This window comes from Cololabis saira, unplaced genomic scaffold, assembly GCF_033807715.1.
Source record: "Cololabis saira isolate AMF1-May2022 unplaced genomic scaffold, fColSai1.1 scf059, whole genome shotgun sequence".
Taxonomy (NCBI): domain Eukaryota; kingdom Metazoa; phylum Chordata; class Actinopteri; order Beloniformes; family Belonidae; genus Cololabis; species Cololabis saira.
Genome location: NW_026906223.1, coordinates 181,129 through 206,134, shown reverse-complemented (window position 1 = coordinate 206,134; position 25,006 = coordinate 181,129). Strand labels below are relative to the sequence as shown.

The following is a 25,006-nucleotide window of genomic DNA, read 5'->3' as shown; positions in this document are numbered from 1 at the left end:
TGCCAGTCTAGAGAGGTCACTTACGAACAGCTATAGGCCCGTATAAAACCTCCCCTTTCTTAGTAAAATCATAGAAAAAGCTGTTTTTCAACGTGTGTACAAACTCCTAACATTAAATAACTGTTTTGATGTTCTCCTTCACATCGCAGCACTCAGACAGTTCTAGTTAAAGTCCGTAATGACATCCGCTCCAACACGGATAGTGGCAACATTTCAATCGTGGTCTCACAGTGCTGCATTTGACATGGTTGACCATAATACCTTGATAGACCGGTTTAAGAACTAGGGGGGACTTTCTGGCACAGCACTTGCCTGGTTGAAGTCCTATGAGTTTTGCTACTTGGAGGAGAAAACTACAACTTACATAAGTCACTGGGGCTCGTCCGGGAATTAAACCCGGGACCTCTCGCACCCTAAGCGAGAATCATACTACTAGACCAACGAGCCATAAATCTCATAACTGGCAACACATGAAATGTTTTCTAAATTAAAAAAACAGATCTCCATGTCACATCATCATCAACATTTAGAAGCTCAAGCAGGGCTGTTGACATGCAAGTGTGACTGTGAGACTGTTAGATTGGGACGATCTCCATGGAAACAACATCAATTCGATGACTGAGTGCATTACAGAGTACACTAATTTCTGCGACAAAGTTGAGAAAATCAGACAGTCAGTCAGTGTTTCAATGGTAGATACAGGGTATATTCCACCTCTGTGTCCAATGAGAAAAACCTGGACACAATTCTCTCTAAATACTCATAGGAACCTGGCTGACATCATACACCAGCTGAATTCCACCACTTGTTGCCATGATACTCTGTCAAAAGGGTTTTTTAAGAGTGTTGCACATTGTATGGCTTTCAGACATTTTGAATAAGTCTCAGCTTTCAGGTATTGTTCCTCTGTGCCAGTCTAGAGAGGTCACTTACGAACAGCTATAGGCCCGTATAAAACCTCCCCTTTCTTAGTAAAATCATAGAAAAAGCTGTTTTTCAACGTGTGTACAAACTCCTAACATTAAATAACTGTTTTGATGTTCTCCTTCACATCGCAGCACTCAGACAGTTCTAGTTAAAGTCTGTAATGACATCCGCTCCAACACGGATAGTGGCAACATTTCAATCGTGGTCTCACAGTGCTGCATTTGACATGGTTGACCATAATACCTTGATAGACCGGTTGAAGAACTAGGTGGGACTTTCTGGCACAGCACTTGCCTGGTTGAAGAACTATGAGTTTTGCTACTTGGAGGAGAAAACTACAACTTACATAAGTCACTGGGGCTCGTCCGGGAATTGAACCCGGGACCTCTCGCACCCAAAGCGAGAATCATACTACTAGACCAACGAGCCATAAATCTCATAACTGGCAACACATAAAATGTTTTGTAAATTAAAAAAACAGATTCCCATGTCACATCATCATCAACATTTAGAAGCTCAAGCAGGGCTGTTGACATGCAAGTGTGACTGTGAGACTGTTAGATTGGGACGATCTCCATGGAAACAACATCAATTCGATGACTGAGTGCATTACAGAGTACACTAATTTCTGTGACAAAGTTGAGAAAATCAGACAGTCAGTCAGTGTGTCAATGGTAGATACAGGGTATATTCAACCTCTGTGTCCAATGAGAAAAACCTGGACACAATTCTCTCTAAATACTCATAGGAACCTGGCTGACATCATACACCAGCTGAATTCCACCACTTGTTGCCATGATACTCTGTCAAAAGGGTTTTTTAAGAGTGTTGCACATTGTATGGCTTTCAGACATTTTGAATAAGTCTCAGCTTTCAGGTATTGTTCCTCTGTGCCAGTCTAGAGAGGTCACTTACGAACAGCTATAGGCCCGTATAAAACCTCCCCTTTCTTAGTAAAATCATAGAAAAAGCTGTTTTTCAACGTGTGTACAAACTCCTAACATTAAATAACTGTTTTGATGTTCTCCTTCACATCGCAGCACTCAGACAGTTCTAGTTAAAGTCCGTAATGACATCCGCTCCAACACGGATAGTGGCAACATTTCAATCGTGGTCTCACAGTGCTGCATTTGACATGGTTGACCATAATACCTTGATAGACCGGTTGAAGAACTAGGTGGGACTTTCTGGCACAGCATTTGCCTGGTTGAAGTCCTATGAGTTTTGCTACTTGGAGGAGAAAACTACAACTTACATAAGTCACTGGGGCTCGTCCGGGAATTGAACCCGGGACCTCTCGCACCCGAAGCGAGAATCATACTACTAGACCAACGAGCCATAAATCTCATAACTGGCAACACATAAAATGTTTTGTAAATTAAAAAAACAGATTCCCATGTCACATCATCATCAACATTTAGAAGCTCAAGCAGGGCTGTTGACATGCAAGTGTGACTGTGAGACTGTTAGATTGGGACAATCTCCATGGAAACAACATCAATTCGATGACTGAGTGCATTACAGAGTACACTAATTTCTGCGACAAAGTTGAGAAAATCAGACAGTCAGTCAGTGTTTCAATGGTAGATACAGGGTATATTCCACCTCTGTGTCCAATGAGAAAAACCTGGACACAATTCTCTCTAAATACTCATAGGAACCTGGCTGACATCATACACCAGCTGAATTCCACCACTTGTTGCCATGATACTCTGTCAAAAGGGTTTTTTAAGAGTGTTGCACATTGTATGGCTTTCAGACATTTTGAATAAGTCTCAGCTTTCAGGTATTGTTCCTCTGTGCCAGTCTAGAGAGGTCACTTACGAACAGCTATAGGCCCGTATAAAACCTCCCCTTTCTTAGTAAAATCATAGAAAAAGCTGTTTTTCAACGTGTGTACAAACTCCTAACATTAAATAACTGTTTTGATGTTCTCCTTCACATCGCAGCACTCAGACAGTTCTAGTTAAAGTCCGTAATGACATCCGCTCCAACACGGATAGTGGCAACATTTCAATCGTGGTCTCACAGTGCTGCATTTGACATGGTTGACCATAATACCTTGATAGACCGGTTGAAGAACTAGGTGGGACTTTCTGGCACAGCACTTGCCTGGTTGAAGTCCTATGAGTTTTGCTACTTGGAGGAGAAAACTACAACTTACATAAGTCACTGGGGCTCGTCCGGGAATTGAACCCGGGACCTCTCGCACCCTAAGCGAGAATCATACTACTAGACCAACGAGCCATAAATCTCATAACTGGCAACACATAAAATGTTTTCTAAATTAAAAAAACAGATTCCCATGTCACATCATCATCAACATTTAGAAGCTCAAGCAGGGCTGTTGACATGCAAGTGTGACTGTGAGACTGTTAGATTGGGACGATCTCCATGGAAACAACATCAATTCGATGACTGAGTGCATTACAGAGTACACTAATTTCTGCGACAAAGTTGAGAAAATCAGACAGTCAGTCAGTGTTTCAATGGTAGATACAGGGTATATTCCACCTCTGTGTCCAATGAGAAAAACCTGGACACAATTCTCTCTAAATACTCATAGGAACCTGGCTGACATCATACACCAGCTGAATTCCACCACTTGTTGCCATGATACTCTGTCAAAAGGGTTTTTTAAGAGTGTTGCACATTGTATGGCTTTCAGACATTTTGAATAAGTCTCAGCTTTCAGGTATTGTTCCTCTGTGCCAGTCTAGAGAGGTCACTTACGAACAGCTATAGGCCCGTATAAAACCTCCCCTTTCTTAGTAAAATCATAGAAAAAGCTGTTTTTCAACGTGTGTACAAACTCCTAACATTAAATAACTGTTTTGATGTTCTCCTTCACATCGCAGCACTCAGACAGTTCTAGTTAAAGTCCGTAATGACATCCGCTCCAACACGGATAGTGGCAACATTTCAATCGTGGTCTCACAGTGCTGCATTTGACATGGTTGACCATAATACCTTGATAGACCGGTTGAAGAACTAGGTGGGACTTTCTGGCACAGCACTTGCCTGGTTGAAGAACTATGAGTTTTGCTACTTGGAGGAGAAAACTACAACTTACATAAGTCACTGGGGCTTGTCCGGGAATTGAACCCGGGACCTCTCGCACCCAAAGCGAGAATCATACTACTAGACTCAACGAGCCATAAATCTCATAACTGGCAACACATAAAATGTTTTGTAAATTAAAAAAACAGATTCCCATGTCACATCATCATCAACATTTAGAAGCTCAAGCAGGGCTGTTGACATGCAAGTGTGACTGTGAGACTGTTAGATTGGGACGATCTCCATGGAAACAACATCAATTCGATGACTGAGTGCATTACAGAGTACACTAATTTCTGTGACAAAGTTGAGAAAATCAGACAGTCAGTCAGTGTGTCAATGGTAGATACAGGGTATATTCCACCTCTGTGTCCAATGAGAAAAACCTGGACACAATTCTCTCTAAATACTCATAGGAACCTGGCTGACATCATACACCAGCTGAATTCCACCACTTGTTGCCATGATACTCTGTCAAAAGGGTTTTTTAAGAGTGTTGCACATTGTATGGCTTTCAGACATTTTGAATAAGTCTCAGCTTTCAGGTATTGTTCCTCTGTGCCAGTCTAGAGAGGTCACTTACGAACAGCTATAGGCCCGTATAAAACCTCCCCTTTCTTAGTAAAATCATAGAAAAAGCTGTTTTTCAACGTGTGTACAAACTCCTAACATTAAATAACTGTTTTGATGTTCTCCTTCACATCGCAGCACTCAGACAGCTCTAGTTAAAGTCCGTAATGACATCCGCTCCAACACGGATAGTGGCAACATTTCAATCGTGGTCTCACAGTGCTGCATTTGACATGGTTGACCATAATACCTTGATAGACCGGTTGAAGAACTAGGCGGGACTTTCTGGCACAGCACTTGCCTGGTTGAAGTCCTATGAGTTTTGCTACTTGGAGGAGAAAACTACAACTTACATAAGTCACTGGGGCTCATCCGGGAATTGAACCCGGGACCTCTCGCACCCGAAGCGAGAATCATACTACTAGACCAACGAAGCATAAATCTCATAACTGGCAACACATAAAATGTTTTGTAAATTAAAAAAACAGATTCCCATGTCACATCATCGTCAACATTTAGAAGCTCAAGCAGGGCTGTTGACATGCAAGTGTGACTGTGAGACTGTTAGATTGGGACGATCTCCATGGAAACAACATCAATTCGATGACTGAGTGCATTACAGAGTACACTAATTTCTGTGAAAAAAGTTGAGAAAATCAGACAGTCAGTCAGTGTTTCAATGGTAGATACAGGGTATATTCCACCTCTGTGTCCAATGAGAAAAACCTGGACACAATTCTCTCTAAATACTCATAGGAACCTGGCTGACATCATACACCAGCTGAATTCCACCACTTGTTGCCATGATACTCTGTCAAAAGGGTTTTTTAAGAGTGTTGCACATTGTATGGCTTTCAGACATTTTGAATAAGTCTCAGCTTTCAGGTATTGTTCCTCTGTGCCAGTCTAGAGAGGTCACTTACGAACAGCTATAGGCCCGTATAAAACCTCCCCTTTCTTAGTAAAATCATAGAAAAAGCTGTTTTTCAACGTGTGTACAAACTCCTAACATTAAATAACTGTTTTGATGTTCTCCTTCACATCGCAGCACTCAGACAGCTCTAGTTAAAGTCCGTAATGACATCCGCTCCAACACGGATAGTGGCAACATTTCAATCGTGGTCTCACAGTGCTGCATTTGACATGGTTGACCATAATACCTTGATAGACCGGTTGAAGAACTAGGCGGGACTTTCTGGCACAGCACTTGCCTGGTTGAAGTCCTATGAGTTCTGCTACTTGGAGGAGAAAACTACAACTTACATAAGTCACTGGGGCTCGTCCGGGAATTGAACCCGGGACCTCTCGCACCCGAAGCGAGAATCATACTACTAGACCAACGAGCCATAAATCTCATAACTGGCAACACATAAAATGTTTTGTAAATTAAAAAAACAGATTCCCATGTCACATCATCATCAACATTTAGAAGCTCAAGCAGGGCTGTTGACATGCAAGTGTGACTGTGAGACTGTTAGATTGGGACGATCTCCATGGAAACAACATCAATTCGATGACTGAGTGCATTACAGAGTACACTAATTTCTGCGACAAAGTTGAGAAAATCAGACAGTCAGTCAGTGTTTCAATGGTAGATACAGGGTATATTCCACCTCTGTGTCCAATGAGAAAAACCTGGACACAATTCTCTCTAAATACTCATAGGAACCTGACTGACATCATACACCAGCTGAATTCCACCACTTGTTTCCATGATACTCTGTCAAAAGGGTTTTTTAAGAGTGTTGCACATTGTATGGCTTTCAGACATTTTGAATAAGTCTCAGCTTTCAGGTATTGTTCCTCTGTGCCAGTCTAGAGAGGTCACTTACGAACAGTTATAGGCCCGTATAAAACCTCCCCTTTCTTAGTAAAATCATAGAAAAAGCTGTTTTTCAACGTGTGTACAAACTCCTAACATTAAATAACTTTTTTGATGTTCTCCTTCACATCGCAGCACTCAGACAGCTCTAGTTAAAGTCCGTAATGACATCCGCTCCAACACGGATAGTGGCAACATTTCAATCGTGGTCTCACAGTGCTGCATTTGACATGGTTGACCATAATACCTTGATAGACCGGTTGAAGAACTAGGCGGGACTTTCTGGCACAGCACTTGCCTGGTTGAAGTCCTATGAGTTTTGCTACTTGGAGGAGAAAACTACAACTTACATAAGTCACTGGGGCTCGTCCGGGAATTGAACCCGGGACCTCTCGCACCCAAAGCGAGAATCATACTACTAGACCAACGAGCCATAAATCTCATAACTGGCAACACATAAAATGTTTTGTAAATTAAAAAAACAGATTCCCATGTCACATCATCATCAACATTTAGAAGCTCAAGCAGGGCTGTTGACATGCAAGTGTGACTGTGAGACTGTTAGATTGGGACGATCTCCATGGAAACAACATCAATTCGATGACTGAGTGCATTACAGAGTACACTAATTTCTGCGACAAAGTTGAGAAAATCAGACAGTCAGTCTGTGTTTCAATGGTAGATACAGGGTATATTCCACCTCTGTGTCCAATGAGAAAAACCTGGACACAATTCTCTCTAAATACTCATAGGAACCTGGCTGACATCATACACCAGCTGAATTCCACCACTTGTTGCCATGATACTCTGTGAAAAGGGTTTTTTAAGAGTGTTGCACATTGTATGGCTTTCAGACATTTTGAATAAGTCTCAGCTTTCAGGTATTGTTCCTCTGTGCCAGTCTAGAGAGGTCACTTACGAACAGCTATAGGCCCGTATAAAACCTCCCCTTTCTTAGTAAAATCATAGAAAAAGCTGTTTTTCAACGTGTGTACAAACTCCTAACATTAAATAACTGTTTTGATGTTCTCCTTCACATCGCAGCACTCAGACAGTTCTAGTTAAAGTCCGTAATGACATCCGCTCCAACACGGATAGTGGCAACATTTCAATCGTGGTCTCACAGTGCTGCATTTGACATGGTTGACCATAATACCTTGATAGACCGGTTGAAGAACTAGGTGGGACTTTCTGGCACAGCACTTGCCTGGTTGAAGTCCTATGAGTTTTGCTACTTGGAGGAGAAAACTACAACTTACATAAGTCACTGGGGCTCGTCCGGGAATTGAACCCGGGACCTCTCGCACCCGAAGCGAGAATCATACTACTAGACCAACGAGCCATAAATCTCATAACTGGCAACACATAAAATGTTTTGTAAATTAAAAAAACAGATTCCCATGTCACATCATCATCAACATTTAGAAGCTCAAGCAGGGCTGTTGACATGCAAGTGTGACTGTGAGACTGTTAGATTGGGACGATCTCCATGGAAACAACATCAATTCGATGACTGAGTGCATTACAGAGTACACTAATTTCTGCGACAAAGTTGAGAAAATCAGACAGTCAGTCAGTGTTTCAATGGTAGATACAGGGTATATTCCACCTCTGTGTCCAATGAGAAAAACCTGGACACAATTCTCTCTAAATACTCATAGGAACCTGGCTGACATCATACACCAGCTGAATTCCACCACTTGTTGCCATGATACTCTGTCAAAAGGGTTTTTTAAGAGTGTTGCACATTGTATGGCTTTCAGACATTTTGAATAAGTCTCAGCTTTCAGGTATTGTTCCTCTGTGCCAGTCTAGAGAGGTCACTTACGAACAGCTATAGGCCCGTATAAAACCTCCCCTTTCTTAGTAAAATCATAGAAAAAGCTGTTTTTCAACGTGTGTACAAACTCCTAACATTAAATAACTGTTTTGATGTTCTCCTTCACATCGCAGCACTCAGACAGCTCTAGTTAAAGTCCGTAATGACATCCGCTCCAACACGGATAGTGGCAACATTTCAATCGTGGTCTCACAGTGCTGCATTTGACATGGTTGACCATAATACCTTGATAGACCGGTTGAAGAACTAGGCGGGACTTTCTGGCACAGCACTTGCCTGGTTGAAGTCCTATGAGTTTTGCTACTTGGAGGAGAAAACTACAACTTACATAAGTCACTGGGGCTCATCCGGGAATTGAACCCGGGACCTCTCGCACCCGAAGCGAGAATCATACTACTAGACCAACGAAGCATAAATCTCATAACTGGCAACACATAAAATGTTTTGTAAATTAAAAAAACAGATTCCCATGTCACATCATCGTCAACATTTAGAAGCTCAAGCAGGGCTGTTGACATGCAAGTGTGACTGTGAGACTGTTAGATTGGGACGATCTCCATGGAAACAACATCAATTCGATGACTGAGTGCATTACAGAGTACACTAATTTCTGTGAAAAAAGTTGAGAAAATCAGACAGTCAGTCAGTGTTTCAATGGTAGATACAGGGTATATTCCACCTCTGTGTCCAATGAGAAAAACCTGGACACAATTCTCTCTAAATACTCATAGGAACCTGGCTGACATCATACACCAGCTGAATTCCACCACTTGTTGCCATGATACTCTGTCAAAAGGGTTTTTTAAGAGTGTTGCACATTGTATGGCTTTCAGACATTTTGAATAAGTCTCAGCTTTCAGGTATTGTTCCTCTGTGCCAGTCTAGAGAGGTCACTTACGAACAGCTATAGGCCCGTATAAAAACTCCCCTTTCTTAGTAAAATCATAGAAAAAGCTGTTTTTCAACGTGTGTACAAACTCCTAACATTAAATAACTGTTTTGATGTTCTCCTTCACATCGCAGCACTCAGACAGTTCTAGTTAAAGTCCGTAATGACATCCGCTCCAACACGGATAGTGGCAACATTTCAATCGTGGTCTCACAGTGCTGCATTTGACATGGTTGACCATAATACCTTGATAGACCGGTTGAAAAACCAGGTGGGACTTTCTGGCACAGCACTTGCCTGGTTGAAGTCCTATGAGTTTTGCTACTTGGAGGAGAAAACTACAACTTACATAAGTCACTGGGGCTCGTCCGGGAATTGAACCCGGGACCTCTCGCACCCAAAGCGAGAATCATACTACTAGACCAACAAGCCATAAATCTCATAACTGGCAACACATAAAATGTTTTGTAAATTAAAAAAACAGATTCCCATGTCACATCATCATCAACATTTAGAAGCTCAAGCAGGGCTGTTGACATGCAAGTGTGACTGTGAGACTGTTAGATTGGGACGATCTCCATGGAAACAACATCAATTCGATGACTGAGTGCATTACAGAGTACACTAATTTCTGCGACAAAGTTGAGAAAATCAGACAGTCAGTCTGTGTTTCAATGGTAGATACAGGGTATATTCCACCTCTGTGTCCAATGAGAAAAACCTGGACACAATTCTCTCTAAATACTCATAGGAACCTGGCTGACATCATACACCAGCTGAATTCCACCACTTGTTGCCATGATACTCTGTCAAAAGGGTTTTTTAAGAGTGTTGCACATTGTATGGCTTTCAGACATTTTGAATAAGTCTCAGCTTTCAGGTATTGTTCCTCTGTGCCAGTCTAGAGAGGTCACTTACGAACAGCTATAGGCCCGTATAAAACCTCCCCTTTCTTAGTAAAATCATAGAAAAAGCTGTTTTTCAACGTGTGTACAAACTCCTAACATTAAATAACTGTTTTGATGTTCTCCTTCACATCGCAGCACTCAGACAGCTCTAGTTAAAGTCCGTAATGACATCCGCTCCAACACGGATAGTGGCAACATTTCAATCGTGGTCTCACAGTGCTGCATTTGACATGGTTGACCATAATACCTTGATAGACCGGTTGAAGAACTAGGCGGGACTTTCTGGCACAGCACTTGCCTGGTTGAAGTCCTATGAGTTCTGCTACTTGGAGGAGAAAACTACAACTTACATAAGTCACTGGGGCTCGTCCGGGAATTGAACCCGGGACCTCTCGCACCCGAAGCGAGAATCATACTACTAGACCAACGAGCCATAAATCTCATAACTGGCAACACATAAAATGTTTTGTAAATTAAAAAAACAGATTCCCATGTCACATCATCATCAACATTTAGAAGCTCAAGCAGGGCTGTTGACATGCAAGTGTGACTGTGAGACTGTTAGATTGGGACGATCTCCATGGAAACAACATCAATTCGATGACTGAGTGCATTACAGAGTACACTAATTTCTGCGACAAAGTTGAGAAAATCAGACAGTCAGTCAGTGTTTCAATGGTAGATACAGGGTATATTCCACCTCTGTGTCCAATGAGAAAAACCTGGACACAATTCTCTCTAAATACTCATAGGAACCTGACTGACATCATACACCAGCTGAATTCCACCACTTGTTTCCATGATACTCTGTCAAAAGGGTTTTTTAAGAGTGTTGCACATTGTATGGCTTTCAGACATTTTGAATAAGTCTCAGCTTTCAGGTATTGTTCCTCTGTGCCAGTCTAGAGAGGTCACTTACGAACAGTTATAGGCCCGTATAAAACCTCCCCTTTCTTAGTAAAATCATAGAAAAAGCTGTTTTTCAACGTGTGTACAAACTCCTAACATTAAATAACTTTTTTGATGTTCTCCTTCACATCGCAGCACTCAGACAGCTCTAGTTAAAGTCCGTAATGACATCCGCTCCAACACGGATAGTGGCAACATTTCAATCGTGGTCTCACAGTGCTGCATTTGACATGGTTGACCATAATACCTTGATAGACCGGTTGAAGAACTAGGCGGGACTTTCTGGCACAGCACTTGCCTGGTTGAAGTCCTATGAGTTTTGCTACTTGGAGGAGAAAACTACAACTTACATAAGTCACTGGGGCTCGTCCGGGAATTGAACCCGGGACCTCTCGCACCCAAAGCGAGAATCATACTACTAGACCAACGAGCCATAAATCTCATAACTGGCAACACATAAAATGTTTTGTAAATTAAAAAAACAGATTCCCATGTCACATCATCATCAACATTTAGAAGCTCAAGCAGGGCTGTTGACATGCAAGTGTGACTGTGAGACTGTTAGATTGGGACGATCTCCATGGAAACAACATCAATTCGATGACTGAGTGCATTACAGAGTACACTAATTTCTGCGACAAAGTTGAGAAAATCAGACAGTCAGTCTGTGTTTCAATGGTAGATACAGGGTATATTCCACCTCTGTGTCCAATGAGAAAAACCTGGACACAATTCTCTCTAAATACTCATAGGAACCTGGCTGACATCATACACCAGCTGAATTCCACCACTTGTTGCCATGATACTCTGTGAAAAGGGTTTTTTAAGAGTGTTGCACATTGTATGGCTTTCAGACATTTTGAATAAGTCTCAGCTTTCAGGTATTGTTCCTCTGTGCCAGTCTAGAGAGGTCACTTACGAACAGCTATAGGCCCGTATAAAACCTCCCCTTTCTTAGTAAAATCATAGAAAAAGCTGTTTTTCAACGTGTGTACAAACTCCTAACATTAAATAACTGTTTTGATGTTCTCCTTCACATCGCAGCACTCAGACAGTTCTAGTTAAAGTCCGTAATGACATCCGCTCCAACACGGATAGTGGCAACATTTCAATCGTGGTCTCACAGTGCTGCATTTGACATGGTTGACCATAATACCTTGATAGACCGGTTGAAGAACTAGGTGGGACTTTCTGGCACAGCACTTGCCTGGTTGAAGTCCTATGAGTTTTGCTACTTGGAGGAGAAAACTACAACTTACATAAGTCACTGGGGCTCGTCCGGGAATTGAACCCGGGACCTCTCGCACCCGAAGCGAGAATCATACTACTAGACCAACGAGCCATAAATCTCATAACTGGCAACACATAAAATGTTTTGTAAATTAAAAAAACAGATTCCCATGTCACATCATCATCAACATTTAGAAGCTCAAGCAGGGCTGTTGACATGCAAGTGTGACTGTGAGACTGTTAGATTGGGACGATCTCCATGGAAACAACATCAATTCGATGACTGAGTGCATTACAGAGTACACTAATTTCTGCGACAAAGTTGAGAAAATCAGACAGTCAGTCAGTGTTTCAATGGTAGATACAGGGTATATTCCACCTCTGTGTCCAATGAGAAAAACCTGGACACAATTCTCTCTAAATACTCATAGGAACCTGGCTGACATCATACACCCGCTGAATTCCACCACTTGTTGCCATGATACTCTGTCAAAAGGGTTTTTTAAGAGTGTTGCACATTGTATGGCTTTCAGACATTTTGAATAAGTCTCAGCTTTCAGGTATTGTTCCTCTGTGCCAGACTAGAGAGGTCACTTACGAACAGCTATAGGCCCGTATAAAACCTCCCCTTTCTTAGTAAAATCATAGAAAAAGCTGTTTTTCAACGTGTGTACAAACTCCTAACATTAAATAACTGTTTTGATGTTCTCCTTCACATCGCAGCACTCAGACAGCTCTAGTTAAAGTCCGTAATGACATCCGCTCCAACACGGACAGTGGCAACATTTCAATCGTGGTCTCACAGTGCTGCAATTGACATGGTTGACCATAATACCTTGATAGACCGGTTGAAGAACTAGGCGGGACTTTCTGGCACAGCACTTGCCTGGTTGAAGTCCTATGAGTTTTGCTACTTGGAGGAGAAAACTACAACTTACATAAGTCACTGGGGCTCGTCCGGGAATTGAACCCGGGACCTCTCGCACCCGAAGCGAGAATCATACTACTAGACCAACGAGCCATAAATCTCATAACTGGCAACACATAAAATGTTTTGTAAATTAAAAAAACAGATTCCCATGTCACATCATCATCAACATTTAGAAGCTCAAGCAGGGCTGTTGACATGCAAGTGTGACTGTGAGACTGTTAGATTGGGACGATCTCCATGGAAACAACATCAATTCGATGACTGAGTGCATTACAGAGTACACTAATTTCTGCGACAAAGTTGAGAAAATCAGACAGTCAGTCAGTGTTTCAATGGTAGATACAGGGTATATTCCACCTCTGTGTCCAATGAGAAAAACCTGGACACAATTCTCTCTAAATACTCATAGGAACCTGACTGACATCATACACCAGCTGAATTCCACCACTTGTTTCCATGATACTCTGTCAAAAGGGTTTTTTAAGAGTGTTGCACATTGTATGGCTTTCAGACATTTTGAATAAGTCTCAGCTTTCAGGTATTGTTCCTCTGTGCCAGTCTAGAGAGGTCACTTACGAACAGTTATAGGCCCGTATAAAACCTCCCCTTTCTTAGTAAAATCATAGAAAAAGCTGTTTTTCAACGTGTGTACAAACTCCTAACATTAAATAACTGTTTTGATGTTCTCCTTCACATCGCAGCACTCAGACAGCTCTAGTTAAAGTCCGTAATGACATCCGCTCCAACACGGATAGTGGCAACATTTCAATCGTGGTCTCACAGTGCTGCATTTGACATGGTTAACCATAATACCTTGATAGACCGGTTGAAGAACTAGGCGGGACTTTCTGGCACAGCACTTGCCTCGTTGAAGTCCTATGAGTTTTGCTACTTGGAGGAGAAAACTACAACTTACATAAGTCACTGGGGCTCGTCCGGGAATTGAACCCGGGACCTCTCGCACCCGAAGCGAGAATCATACTACTAGACCAACGAGCCATAAATCTCATAACTGGCAACACATAAAATGTTTTGTAAATTAAAAAAACAGATTCCCATGTCACATCATCATCAACATTTAGAAGCTCAAGCAGGGCTGTTGACATGCAAGTGTGACTGTGAGACTGTTAGATTGGGACGATCTCCATGGAAACAACATCAATTCGATGACTGAGTGCATTACAGAGTACACTAATTTCTGCGACAAAGTTGAGAAAATCAGACAGTCAGTCAGTGTTTCAATGGTAGATACAGGGTATATTCCACCTCTGTGTCCAATGAGAAAAACCTGGACACAATTCTCTCTAAATACTCATAGGAACCTGGCTGACATCATACACCCGCTGAATTCCACCACTTGTTGCCATGATACTCTGTCAAAAGGGTTTTTTAAGAGTGTTGCACATTGTATGGCTTTCAGACATTTTGAATAAGTCTCAGCTTTCAGGTATTGTTCCTCTGTGCCAGACTAGAGAGGTCACTTACGAACAGCTATAGGCCCGTATAAAACCTCCCCTTTCTTAGTAAAATCATAGAAAAAGCTGTTTTTCAACGTGTGTACAAACTCCTAACATTAAATAACTGTTTTGATGTTCTCCTTCACATCGCAGCACTCAGACAGCTCTAGTTAAAGTCCGTAATGACATCCGCTCCAACACGGACAGTGGCAACATTTCAATCGTGGTCTCACAGTGCTGCATTTGACATGGTTGACCATAATACCTTGATAGACCGGTTGAAGAACTAGGCGGGACTTTCTGGCACAGCACTTGCCTGGTTGAAGTCCTATGAGTTTTGCTACTTGGAGGAGAAAACTACAACTTACATAAGTCACTGGGGCTCGTCCGGGAATTGAACCCGGGACCTCTCGCACCCGAAGCGAGAATCATACTACTAGACCAACGAGCCATAAATCTCATAACTGGCAACACATAAAATGTTTTGTAAATTAAAAAAACAGATTCCCATGTCACATCATCATCAACATTTAGAAGCTCAAGCAGGGCTGTTGACATGCAAGTGTGACTGTGAGACTGTTAGATTGGGACGATCTCCATGGAAACAACATCAATTCGATGACTGAGTGCATTACAGAGTACACTAATTTCTGCGACAAAGTTGAGAAAATCAGACAGTCAGTCAGTGTTTCAATGGTAGATACAGGGTATATTCCACCTCTGTGTCCAATGAGAAAAACCTGGACACAATTCTCTCTAAATACTCATAGGAACCTGGCTGACATCATACACCCGCTGAATTCCACCACTTGTTGCCATGATACTCTGTCAAAAGGGTTTTTTAAGAGTGTTGCACATTGTATGGCTTTCAGACATTTTGAATAAGTCTCAGCTTTCAGGTATTGTTCCTCTGTGCCAGACTAGAGAGGTCACTTACGAACAGCTATAGGCCCGTATAAAACCTCCCCTTTCTTAGTAAAATCATAGAAAAAGCTGTTTTTCAACGTGTGTACAAACTCCTAACATTAAATAACTGTTTTGATGTTCTCCTTCACATCGCAGCACTCAGACAGCTCTAGTTAAAGTCCGTAATGACATCCGCTCCAACACGGACAGTGGCAACATTTCAATCGTGGTCTCACAGTGCTGCATTTGACATGGTTGACCATAATACCTTGATAGACCGGTTGAAGAACTAGGCGGGACTTTCTGGCACAGCACTTGCCTGGTTGAAGTCCTATGAGTTTTGCTACTTGGAGGAGAAAACTACAACTTACATAAGTCACTGGGGCTCGTCCGGGAATTGAACCCGGGACCTCTCGCACCCGAAGCGAGAATCATACTACTAGACCAACGAGCCATAAATCTCATAACTGGCAACACATAAAATGTTTTGTAAATTAAAAAAACAGATTCCCATGTCACATCATCATCAACATTTAGAAGCTCAAGCAGGGCTGTTGACATGCAAGTGTGACTGTGAGACTGTTAGATTGGGACGATCTCCATGGAAACAACATCAATTCGATGACTGAGTGCATTACAGAGTACACTAATTTCTGCGACAAAGTTGAGAAAATCAGACAGTCAGTCAGTGTTTCAATGGTAGATACAGGGTATATTCCACCTCTGTGTCCAATGAGAAAAACCTGGACACAATTCTCTCTAAATACTCATAGGAACCTGACTGACATCATACACCAGCTGAATTCCACCACTTGTTTCCATGATACTCTGTCAAAAGGGTTTTTTAAGAGTGTTGCACATTGTATGGCTTTCAGACATTTTGAATAAGTCTCAGCTTTCAGGTATTGTTCCTCTGTGCCAGTCTAGAGAGGTCACTTACGAACAGTTATAGGCCCGTATAAAACCTCCCCTTTCTTAGTAAAATCATAGAAAAAGCTGTTTTTCAACGTGTGTACAAACTCCTAACATTAAATAACTGTTTTGATGTTCTCCTTCACATCGCAGCACTCAGACAGCTCTAGTTAAAGTCCGTAATGACATCCGCTCCAACACGGATAGTGGCAACATTTCAATCGTGGTCTCACAGTGCTGCATTTGACATGGTTGACCATAATACCTTGATAGACCGGTTGAAGAACTAGGCGGGACTTTCTGGCACAGCACTTGCCTGGTTGAAGTCCTATGAGTTTTGCTACTTGGAGGAGAAAACTACAACTTACATAAGTCACTGGGGCTCGTCCGGGAATTGAACCCGGGACCTCTCGCACCCGAAGCGAGAATCATACTACTAGACCAACGAGCCATAAATCTCATAACTGGCAACACATAAAATGTTTTGTAAATTAAAAAAACAGATTCCCATGTCACATCATCATCAACATTTAGAAGCTCAAGCAGGGCTGTTGACATGCAAGTGTGACTGTGAGACTGTTAGATTGGGACGATCTCCATGGAAACAACATCAATTCGATGACTGAGTGCATTACAGAGTACACTAATTTCTGCGACAAAGTTGAGAAAATCAGACAGTCAGTCAGTGTTTCAATGGTAGATACAGGGTATATTCCACCTCTGTGTCCAATGAGAAAAACCTGGACACAATTCTCTCTAAATACTCATAGGAACCTGGCTGACATCATACACCCGCTGAATTCCACCACTTGTTTCCATGATACTCTGTCAAAAGGGTTTTTTAAGAGTGTTGCACATTGTATGGCTTTCAGACATTTTGAATAAGTCTCAGCTTTCAGGTATTGTTCCTCTGTGCCAGTCTAGAGAGGTCACTTACGAACAGCTATAGGCCCGTATAAAACCTCCCCTTTCTTAGTAAAATCATAGAAAAAGCTGTTTTTCAACGTGTGTACAAACTCCTAACATTAAATAACTGTTTTGATGTTCTCCTTCACATCGCAGCACTCAGACAGCTCTAGTTAAAGTCCGTAATGACATCCGCTCCAACACGGATAGTGGCAACATTTCAATCGTGGTCTCACAGGCCGTTTTCGAATTCGCATACTGTACTACAAGTATACACTGATTTGGCCAAAGTGTAGTAAGTAGTATGCTGTATGTGAACAGAAGGAAATCTGCAGTGTGCGAAAAATACCCGGATGTTGTACTGATCTGGAAAAAAATCCGCAGCATGCTTCAGACAGCCTACCTCGCTTACAATATCCCAGAATGCAATGCGTCCTCGGCCGGGCAGCGCTTTTTTCTTTTTTTTCTCAAAGCTTTATTGAGAAAACAGCTGCAATCGGACAGTGATGTGATGTGAAGGCAGAAAGGACTAGTTACACCGTGGAGAGGGAGAAGGAGGAATATAAATGTAAGTAACTTTAATATATAACCTTTTTAATTCCATTTAGTGTAAGGACAACGATTAAAAATTGTGGGTTTTTAATAGTTTGTTAGGTTTTTGTTAGTTATCTTAGCATGCTTGCTACGTAAATAAAAGTGAACTAAGTGTTATGACAACGTTATATATCGGTAGTTCGTTGTATTTTCATGAAATAACTTTCATTGCTGTGTTTTGACAGAGAATTTGTCCGGGAGCTGAAATAAATAGATGCAGAGAGAGGGTTTGGACAAGGAGGAGAAGATGGAGAGAGAGCTACTCGACAGAGAGGAGAAGATAAATAAAATAAAATGAACTTCAATAGACTGATATTTTCATTTCAATACATTTATTAAAATCCATTTCCATCCCTTATGTCATTTCATCAATGAATTTGGTTTTACTGCTATTTCAACATTTAAGATAAGATAATCCTTTATTAGTCCCACATCGGGGAAATTTGCAAAATATAGCCCAACTGGAATCGAACCCCCGTTCGCTGTATGAAAGTCGCTAATCAACCCATTGAGCTATAAGATATACAGCTCTGTTCTGTCTGTGGTATATATATATCCATCTAGTAACAACACGAAGCTTCACTTTATATTCAGACAAACTAACGTGACAGCTACAACTGTTAGATTTCATCTATTAAACCAACATTTATTTCCTAAATGATTTATTTCAGCCGGCGACAATTCTCCACAGGGCTGCAGGTTTCTCCCCGGGACAAGGCCGTGGGTTGACCCGGCGATCGCGTCTGTTCTCCGGCCGTGAGCTGCTGATGCGGCCGGACCGGCGGCTCTCTTGATCCCCGAAACATCGGATCAAATTTCTACGCCTTACTTTTACGCCTGAATGTTAAAAGATGTTAAAACGTAATAAAGTGGCATATTAACAGCGCTACAGCTGGAATTACAACAGCTTCTAGTCCAGTGTTTCTCAATCCTGGTCCTCCTGCATGTTTTAGATGTTTCCCTGCTTCAGTGCACCGTGATAAAAGTACGTGTGTCATCAACAGAGTTGTGCAGACCTTGGTGACAGCTAATTAGGACCTTTAATTAGAATCAGGTGTGTTGGTGCAGGGAAACATCTAAAACATGCAGGACAGGGAACACGAGGACCAGGATTGAGAAACACTCTAGTCTGCTTTTAAATCTCATCTTTCGCTGATGTTTTGGTGCGAGATGCATTCTGGGATACACTGTAGCACACTGCTGTGTGAACGGTCTGCTGGAGCAGCGTACTGAATCCTTCATTCAGTAGGCAGTATTCAGTGCATACTTTGCAGTATGTAGCATATAGTGCGGTAGTGTCTGAATTAGAAAACGGCCACAGTGCTGCATTTGACATGGTTGACCATAATACCTTGATAGACCGGTTGAAGAACTAGGTGGGACTTTCTGGCACAGCACTTGCCTGGTTGAAGTCCTATGAGTTTTGCTACTTGGAGGAGAAAACTACAACTTACATAAGTCACTGGGGCTCGTCCGGGAATTGAACCCGGGACCTCTCGCACCCAAAGCAAGAATCATACTACTAGACAAACGAGCCATAAATCTCATAACTGGCAACACATAAAATGTTTTGTAAATTAAAAAAACAGATTCCCATGTCACATCATCATCAACATTTAGAAGCTCAAGCAGGGCTGTTGACATGCAAGTGTGACTGTGAGACTGTTAGATTGGGACGATCTCCATGGAAACAACATCAATTCGATGACTGAGTGCATTACAGAGTACACTAATTTCTGCGACAAAGTTGAGAAAATCAGACAGTCAGTCAGTGTTTCAATGGTAGATACAGGGTATATTCCACCTCTGTGTCCAATGAGAAAAACCTGGACACAATTATCTCTAAATACTCATAGGAACCTGGCTGACATCATACACCAGCTGAATTCCACCACTTGTTGCCATGATACTCTGTCAAAAGGGTTTTTTAAGAGTGTTGCACATTGTATGGCTTTCAGACATTTTGAATAAGTCTCAGCTTTCAGGTATTGTTCCTCTGTACCAGTCTAGAGAGGTCACTTACGAACAGCTATAGGCCCGTATAAAACCTCCCCTTTCTTAGTAAAATCATAGAAAAAGCTGTTTTTCAAAGTGTGTACAAACTCCTAACATTAAATAACTGTTTTGATGTTCTCCTTCACATCGCAGCACTCAGACAGTTCTAGTTAAAGTCCGTAATGACATCCGCTCCAACACGGATAGTGGCAACATTTCAATTGTGGTCTTACAGTGCTGCATTTGACATGGTTGACCATAATACCTTGATAGACCGGTTGAAGAACTAGGTGGGACTTTCTGGCACAGCACTTGCCTGGTTGAAGTCCTATGAGTTTTGCTACTTGGAGGAGAAAACTACAACTTACATAAGTCACTGGGGCTCGTCCGGGAATTGAACCCGGGACCTCTCGCACCCAAAGCAAGAATCATACTACTAGACCAACGAGCCATAAATCTCATAACTGGCAACACATAAAATGTTTTGTAAATTAAAAAAACAGATTCCCATGTCACATCATCATCAACATTTAGAAGCTCAAGCAGGGCTGTTGACATGCAAGTGTGACTGTGAGACTGTTAGATTGGGACGATCTCCATGGAAACAACATCAATTCGATGACTGAGTGCATTACAGAGTACACTAATTTCTGCGACAAAGTTGAGAAAATCAGACAGTCAGTCAGTGTTTCAATGGTAGATACAGGGTATATTCCACCTCTGTGTCCAATGAGAAAAACCTGGACACAATTCTCTCTAAATACTCATAGGAACCTGGCTGACATCATACACCAGCTGAATTCCACCACTTGTTGCCATGATACTCTGTCAAAAGGGTTTTTTAAGAGTGTTGCACATTGTATGGCTTTCAGACATTTTGAATAAGTCTCAGCTTTCAGGTATTGTTCCTCTGTACCAGTCTAGAGAGGTCACTTACGAACAGCTATAGGCCCGTATAAAACCTCCCCTTTCTTAGTAAAATCATAGAAAAAGCTGTTTTTCAAAGTGTGTACAAACTCCTAACATTAAATAACTGTTTTGATGTTCTCCTTCACATCGCAGCACTCAGACAGTTCTAGTTAAAGTCCGTAATGACATCCGCTCCAACACGGATAGTGGCAACATTTCAATTGTGGTCTTACAGTGCTGCATTTGACATGGTTGACCATAATACCTTGATAGACCGGTTGAAGAACTAGGTGGGACTTTCTGGCACAGCACTTGCCAGGTTGAAGTCCTATGAGTTTTGCTACTTGGAGGAGAAAACTACAACTTACATAAGTCACTGGGGCTCGTCCGGGAATTGAACCCGGGACCTCTCGCACCCTAAGCGAGAATCATAAAACTAGACCAACGAGCCATAAATCTCATAACTGGCAACACATAAAATGTTTTCTAAATTAAAAAAACAGATTCCCATGTCACATCATCATCAACATTTAGAAGCTCAAGCAGGGCTGTTGACATGAAAGTGTGACTGTGAGACTGTTAGATTGGGACGATCTCCATGGAAACAACATCAATTCGATGACTGAGTGCATTACAGAGTACACTAATTTCTGCGACAAAGTTGAGAAAATCAGAAAGTCAGTCAGTGTTTCAATGGTAGATACAGGGTATATTCCACCTCTGTGTCAAATGAGAAAAACCTGGACACAATTCTCTCTAAATACTCATAGGAACCTGGCTGACATCATACACCAGCTGAATTCCACCACTTGTTGCCATGATACTCTGTCAAAAGGGTTTTTTAAGAGTGTTGCACATTGTATGGCTTTCAGACATTTTGAATAAGTCTCAGCTTTCAGGTATTGTTCCTCTGTACCAGTCTAGAGAGGTCACTTACGAACAGCTATAGGCCCGTATAAAACCTCCCCTTTCTTAGTAAAATCATAGAAAAAGCTGTTTTTCAACGTGTGTACAAACTCCTAACATTAAATAACTGTTTTGATGTTCTCCTTCACATCGCAGCACTCAGACAGTTCTAGTTAAAGTCCGTAATGACATCCGCTCCAACACAGATAGTGGCAACATTTCAATTGTGGTCTTACAGTGCTGCATTTGACATGGTTGACCATAATACCTTGATAGACCGGTTGAAGAACTAGGTGGGACTTTCTGGCACAGCACTTGCCTGGTTGAAGTCCTATGAGTTTTGCTACTTGGAGGAGAAAACTACAACTTACATAAGTCACTGGGGCTCGTCCAGGAATTGAACCCGGGACCTCTCGCACCCAAAGCACGAATCATACTACTAGACCAACGAGCCATAAATCTCATAACTGGCAACACATAAAATGTTTTGTAAATTAAAAAAACAGATTCCCATGTCACATCATCATCAACATTTAGAAGCTCAAGCAGGGCTGTTGACATGCAAGTGTGACTGTGAGACTGTTAGATTGGGACGATCTCCATGGAAACAACATCAATTCGATGACTGAGTGCATTACAGAGTACACTAATTTCTGCGACAAAGTTGAGAAAATCAGACAGTCAGTCAGTGTTTCAATGGTAGATACAGGGTATATTCCACCTCTGTGTCCAATGAGAAAAACCTGGACACAATTATCTCTAAATACTCATAGGAACCTGGCTGACATCATACACCAGCTGAATTCCACCACTTGTTGCCATGATACTCTGTCAAAAGGGTTTTTTAAGAGTGTTGCACATTGTATGGCTTTCAGACATTTTGAATAAGTCTCAGCTTTCAGGTATTGTTCCTCTGTACCAGTCTAGAGAGGTCACTTACGAACAGCTATAGGCCCGTATAAAACCTCCCCTTTCTTAGTAAAATCATAGAAAAAGCTGTTTTTCAACGTGTGTACAAACTCCTAACATTAAATAACTGTTTTGATGTTCTCCTTCACATCGCAGCACTCAGACAGTTCTAGTTAAAGTCCGTAATGACATCCGCTCCAACACAGATAGTGGCAACATTTCAATTGTGGTCTTACAGTGCTGCATTTGACATGGTTGACCATAATACCTTGATAGACCGGTTGAAGAACTAGGTGGGACTTTCTGGCACAGCACTTGCCTGATTGAAGTCCTATGAGTTTTGCTACTTGGAGGAGAAAACTACAACTTACATAAGTCACTGGGGCTCGTCCGGGAATTGAACCCGGGACCTCTCGCACCCAAAGCAAGAATCATACTACTAGACCAACGAGCCATAAATCTCATAACTGGCAACACATAAAATGTTTTGTAAATTAAAAAAACAGATTCCCATGTCACATCATCATCAACATTTAGAAGCTCAAGCAGGGCTGTTGACATGCAAGTGTGACTGTGAGACTGTTAGATTGGGACGATCTCCATGGAAACAACATCAATTCGATGACTGAGTGCATTACAGAGTACACTAATTTCTGCGACAAAGTTGAGAAAATCAGACAGTCAGTCAGTGTTTCAATGGTAGATACAGGGTATATTCCACCTCTGTGTCCAATGAGAAAAACCTGGACACAATTATCTCTAAATACTCATAGGAACCTGGCTGACATCATACACTAGCTGAATTCCACCACTTGTTGCCATGATACTCTGTCAAAAGGGTTTTTTAAGAGTGTTGCACATTGTATGGCTTTCAGACATTTTGAATAAGTCTCAGCTTTCAGGTATTGTTCCTCTGTACCAGTCTAGAGAGGTCACTTACGAACAGCTATAGGCCCGTATAAAACCTCCCCTTTCTTAGTAAAATCATAGAAAAAGCTGTTTTTCAAAGTGTGTACAAACTCCTAACATTAAATAACTGTTTTGATGTTCTCCTTCACATCGCAGCACTCAGACAGTTCTAGTTAAAGTCCGTAATGACATCCGCTCCAACACGGATAGTGGCAACATTTCAATTGTGGTCTTACAGTGCTGCATTTGACATGGTTGACCATAATACCTTGATAGACCGGTTGAAGAACTAGGTGGGACTTTCTGGCACAGCACTTGCCAGGTTGAAGTCCTATGAGTTTTGCTACTTGGAGGAGAAAACTACAACTTACATAAGTCACTGGGGCTCGTCCGGGAATTGAACCCGGGACCTCTCGCACCCTAAGCGAGAATCGTAAAACTAGACCAACGAGCCATAAATCTCATAACTGGCAACACATAAAATGTTTTCTAAATTAAAAAAACAGATTCCCATGTCACATCATCATCAACATTTAGAAGCTCAAGCAGGGCTGTTGACATGCAAGTGTGACTGTGAGACTGTTAGATTGGGACGATCTCCATGGAAACAACATCAATTCGATGACTGAGTGCATTACAGAGTACACTAATTTCTGCGACAAAGTTGAGAAAATCAGAAAGTCAGTCAGTGTTTCAATGGTAGATACAGGGTATATTCCACCTCTGTGTCCAATGAGAAAAACCTGGACACAATTCTCTCTAAATACTCATAGGAACCTGGCTGACATCATACACCAGCTGAATTCCACCACTTGTTGCCATGATACTCTGTCAAAAGGGTTTTTTAAGAGTGTTGCACATTGTATGGCTTTCAGACATTTTGAATAAGTCTCAGCTTTCAGGTATTGTTCCTCTGTGCCAGTCTAGAGAGGTCACTTACGAACAGCTATAGGCCCGTATAAAACCTCCCCTTTCTTACTAAAATCATAGAAAAAGCTGTTTTTCAACGTGTGTACAAACTCCTAACATTAAATAACTGTTTTGATGTTCTCCTTCACATCGCAGCACTCAGACAGCTCTAGTTAAAGTCCGTAATGACATCCGCTCCAACACGGATAGTGGCAACATTTCAATCGTGGTCTCACAGTGCTGCATTTGACATGGTTGACCATAATACCTTGATAGACCGGTTGAAGAACTAGGCGGGACTTTCTGGCACAGCACTTGCCTGGTTGAAGTCCTATGAGTTTTGCTACTTGGAGGAGAAAACTACAACTTACATAAGTCACTGGGGCTCGTCCGGGAATTGAACCCGGGACCTCTCGCACCCGAAGCGAGAATCATACTACTAGACCAACGAGCCATAAATCTCATAAGTGGCAACACATAAAATGTTTTGTAAATTAAAAAAACAGATTCCCATGTCACATCATCATCAACATTTAGAAGCTCAAGCAGGGCTGTTGACATGCAAGTGTGACTGTGAGACTGTTAGATTGGGACGATCTCCATGGAAA

General features: G+C 41.8%; 22 non-coding genes across 22 annotated transcripts; all 22 read right to left on the bottom strand.

Annotated features, from left to right (window-relative positions):
- Positions 1–375: 375 nt before the first annotated feature.
- On the bottom strand, positions 376–447 carry trnap-agg (transfer RNA proline (anticodon AGG)). The gene has a single exon. It is a non-coding gene; the product is annotated as a tRNA-Pro (tRNA).
- Positions 448–1,284: 837 nt separating this feature from the next.
- trnap-ugg (transfer RNA proline (anticodon UGG)) lies at positions 1,285–1,356 on the bottom strand. Its single transcript has one exon. It is a non-coding gene; the product is annotated as a tRNA-Pro (tRNA).
- An 837-nt stretch (positions 1,357–2,193) lies between these two features.
- Positions 2,194–2,265, bottom strand: trnap-cgg (transfer RNA proline (anticodon CGG)). The gene has a single exon. It is a non-coding gene; the product is annotated as a tRNA-Pro (tRNA).
- An 837-nt stretch (positions 2,266–3,102) lies between these two features.
- trnap-agg (transfer RNA proline (anticodon AGG)) lies at positions 3,103–3,174 on the bottom strand. Its single transcript has one exon. It is a non-coding gene; the product is annotated as a tRNA-Pro (tRNA).
- An 837-nt stretch (positions 3,175–4,011) lies between these two features.
- trnap-ugg (transfer RNA proline (anticodon UGG)) lies at positions 4,012–4,084 on the bottom strand. The gene has a single exon. It is a non-coding gene; the product is annotated as a tRNA-Pro (tRNA).
- Positions 4,085–5,831: 1,747 nt separating this feature from the next.
- On the bottom strand, positions 5,832–5,903 carry trnap-cgg (transfer RNA proline (anticodon CGG)). The gene has a single exon. It is a non-coding gene; the product is annotated as a tRNA-Pro (tRNA).
- An 837-nt stretch (positions 5,904–6,740) lies between these two features.
- On the bottom strand, positions 6,741–6,812 carry trnap-ugg (transfer RNA proline (anticodon UGG)). The gene has a single exon. It is a non-coding gene; the product is annotated as a tRNA-Pro (tRNA).
- An 837-nt stretch (positions 6,813–7,649) lies between these two features.
- Positions 7,650–7,721, bottom strand: trnap-cgg (transfer RNA proline (anticodon CGG)). Its single transcript has one exon. It is a non-coding gene; the product is annotated as a tRNA-Pro (tRNA).
- Positions 7,722–9,468: 1,747 nt separating this feature from the next.
- Positions 9,469–9,540, bottom strand: trnap-ugg (transfer RNA proline (anticodon UGG)). The gene has a single exon. It is a non-coding gene; the product is annotated as a tRNA-Pro (tRNA).
- Positions 9,541–10,377: 837 nt separating this feature from the next.
- Positions 10,378–10,449, bottom strand: trnap-cgg (transfer RNA proline (anticodon CGG)). Its single transcript has one exon. It is a non-coding gene; the product is annotated as a tRNA-Pro (tRNA).
- An 837-nt stretch (positions 10,450–11,286) lies between these two features.
- trnap-ugg (transfer RNA proline (anticodon UGG)) lies at positions 11,287–11,358 on the bottom strand. Its single transcript has one exon. It is a non-coding gene; the product is annotated as a tRNA-Pro (tRNA).
- Positions 11,359–12,195: 837 nt separating this feature from the next.
- Positions 12,196–12,267, bottom strand: trnap-cgg (transfer RNA proline (anticodon CGG)). Its single transcript has one exon. It is a non-coding gene; the product is annotated as a tRNA-Pro (tRNA).
- An 837-nt stretch (positions 12,268–13,104) lies between these two features.
- On the bottom strand, positions 13,105–13,176 carry trnap-cgg (transfer RNA proline (anticodon CGG)). The gene has a single exon. It is a non-coding gene; the product is annotated as a tRNA-Pro (tRNA).
- An 837-nt stretch (positions 13,177–14,013) lies between these two features.
- On the bottom strand, positions 14,014–14,085 carry trnap-cgg (transfer RNA proline (anticodon CGG)). Its single transcript has one exon. It is a non-coding gene; the product is annotated as a tRNA-Pro (tRNA).
- An 837-nt stretch (positions 14,086–14,922) lies between these two features.
- trnap-cgg (transfer RNA proline (anticodon CGG)) lies at positions 14,923–14,994 on the bottom strand. The gene has a single exon. It is a non-coding gene; the product is annotated as a tRNA-Pro (tRNA).
- Positions 14,995–15,831: 837 nt separating this feature from the next.
- On the bottom strand, positions 15,832–15,903 carry trnap-cgg (transfer RNA proline (anticodon CGG)). Its single transcript has one exon. It is a non-coding gene; the product is annotated as a tRNA-Pro (tRNA).
- Positions 15,904–16,740: 837 nt separating this feature from the next.
- Positions 16,741–16,812, bottom strand: trnap-cgg (transfer RNA proline (anticodon CGG)). Its single transcript has one exon. It is a non-coding gene; the product is annotated as a tRNA-Pro (tRNA).
- A 2,514-nt stretch (positions 16,813–19,326) lies between these two features.
- trnap-ugg (transfer RNA proline (anticodon UGG)) lies at positions 19,327–19,398 on the bottom strand. Its single transcript has one exon. It is a non-coding gene; the product is annotated as a tRNA-Pro (tRNA).
- Positions 19,399–20,235: 837 nt separating this feature from the next.
- trnap-ugg (transfer RNA proline (anticodon UGG)) lies at positions 20,236–20,307 on the bottom strand. The gene has a single exon. It is a non-coding gene; the product is annotated as a tRNA-Pro (tRNA).
- Positions 20,308–21,144: 837 nt separating this feature from the next.
- Positions 21,145–21,216, bottom strand: trnap-agg (transfer RNA proline (anticodon AGG)). Its single transcript has one exon. It is a non-coding gene; the product is annotated as a tRNA-Pro (tRNA).
- A 1,746-nt stretch (positions 21,217–22,962) lies between these two features.
- trnap-ugg (transfer RNA proline (anticodon UGG)) lies at positions 22,963–23,034 on the bottom strand. Its single transcript has one exon. It is a non-coding gene; the product is annotated as a tRNA-Pro (tRNA).
- A 1,746-nt stretch (positions 23,035–24,780) lies between these two features.
- Positions 24,781–24,852, bottom strand: trnap-cgg (transfer RNA proline (anticodon CGG)). Its single transcript has one exon. It is a non-coding gene; the product is annotated as a tRNA-Pro (tRNA).
- Between the last annotated feature and the right edge of the window lie 154 nt (positions 24,853–25,006).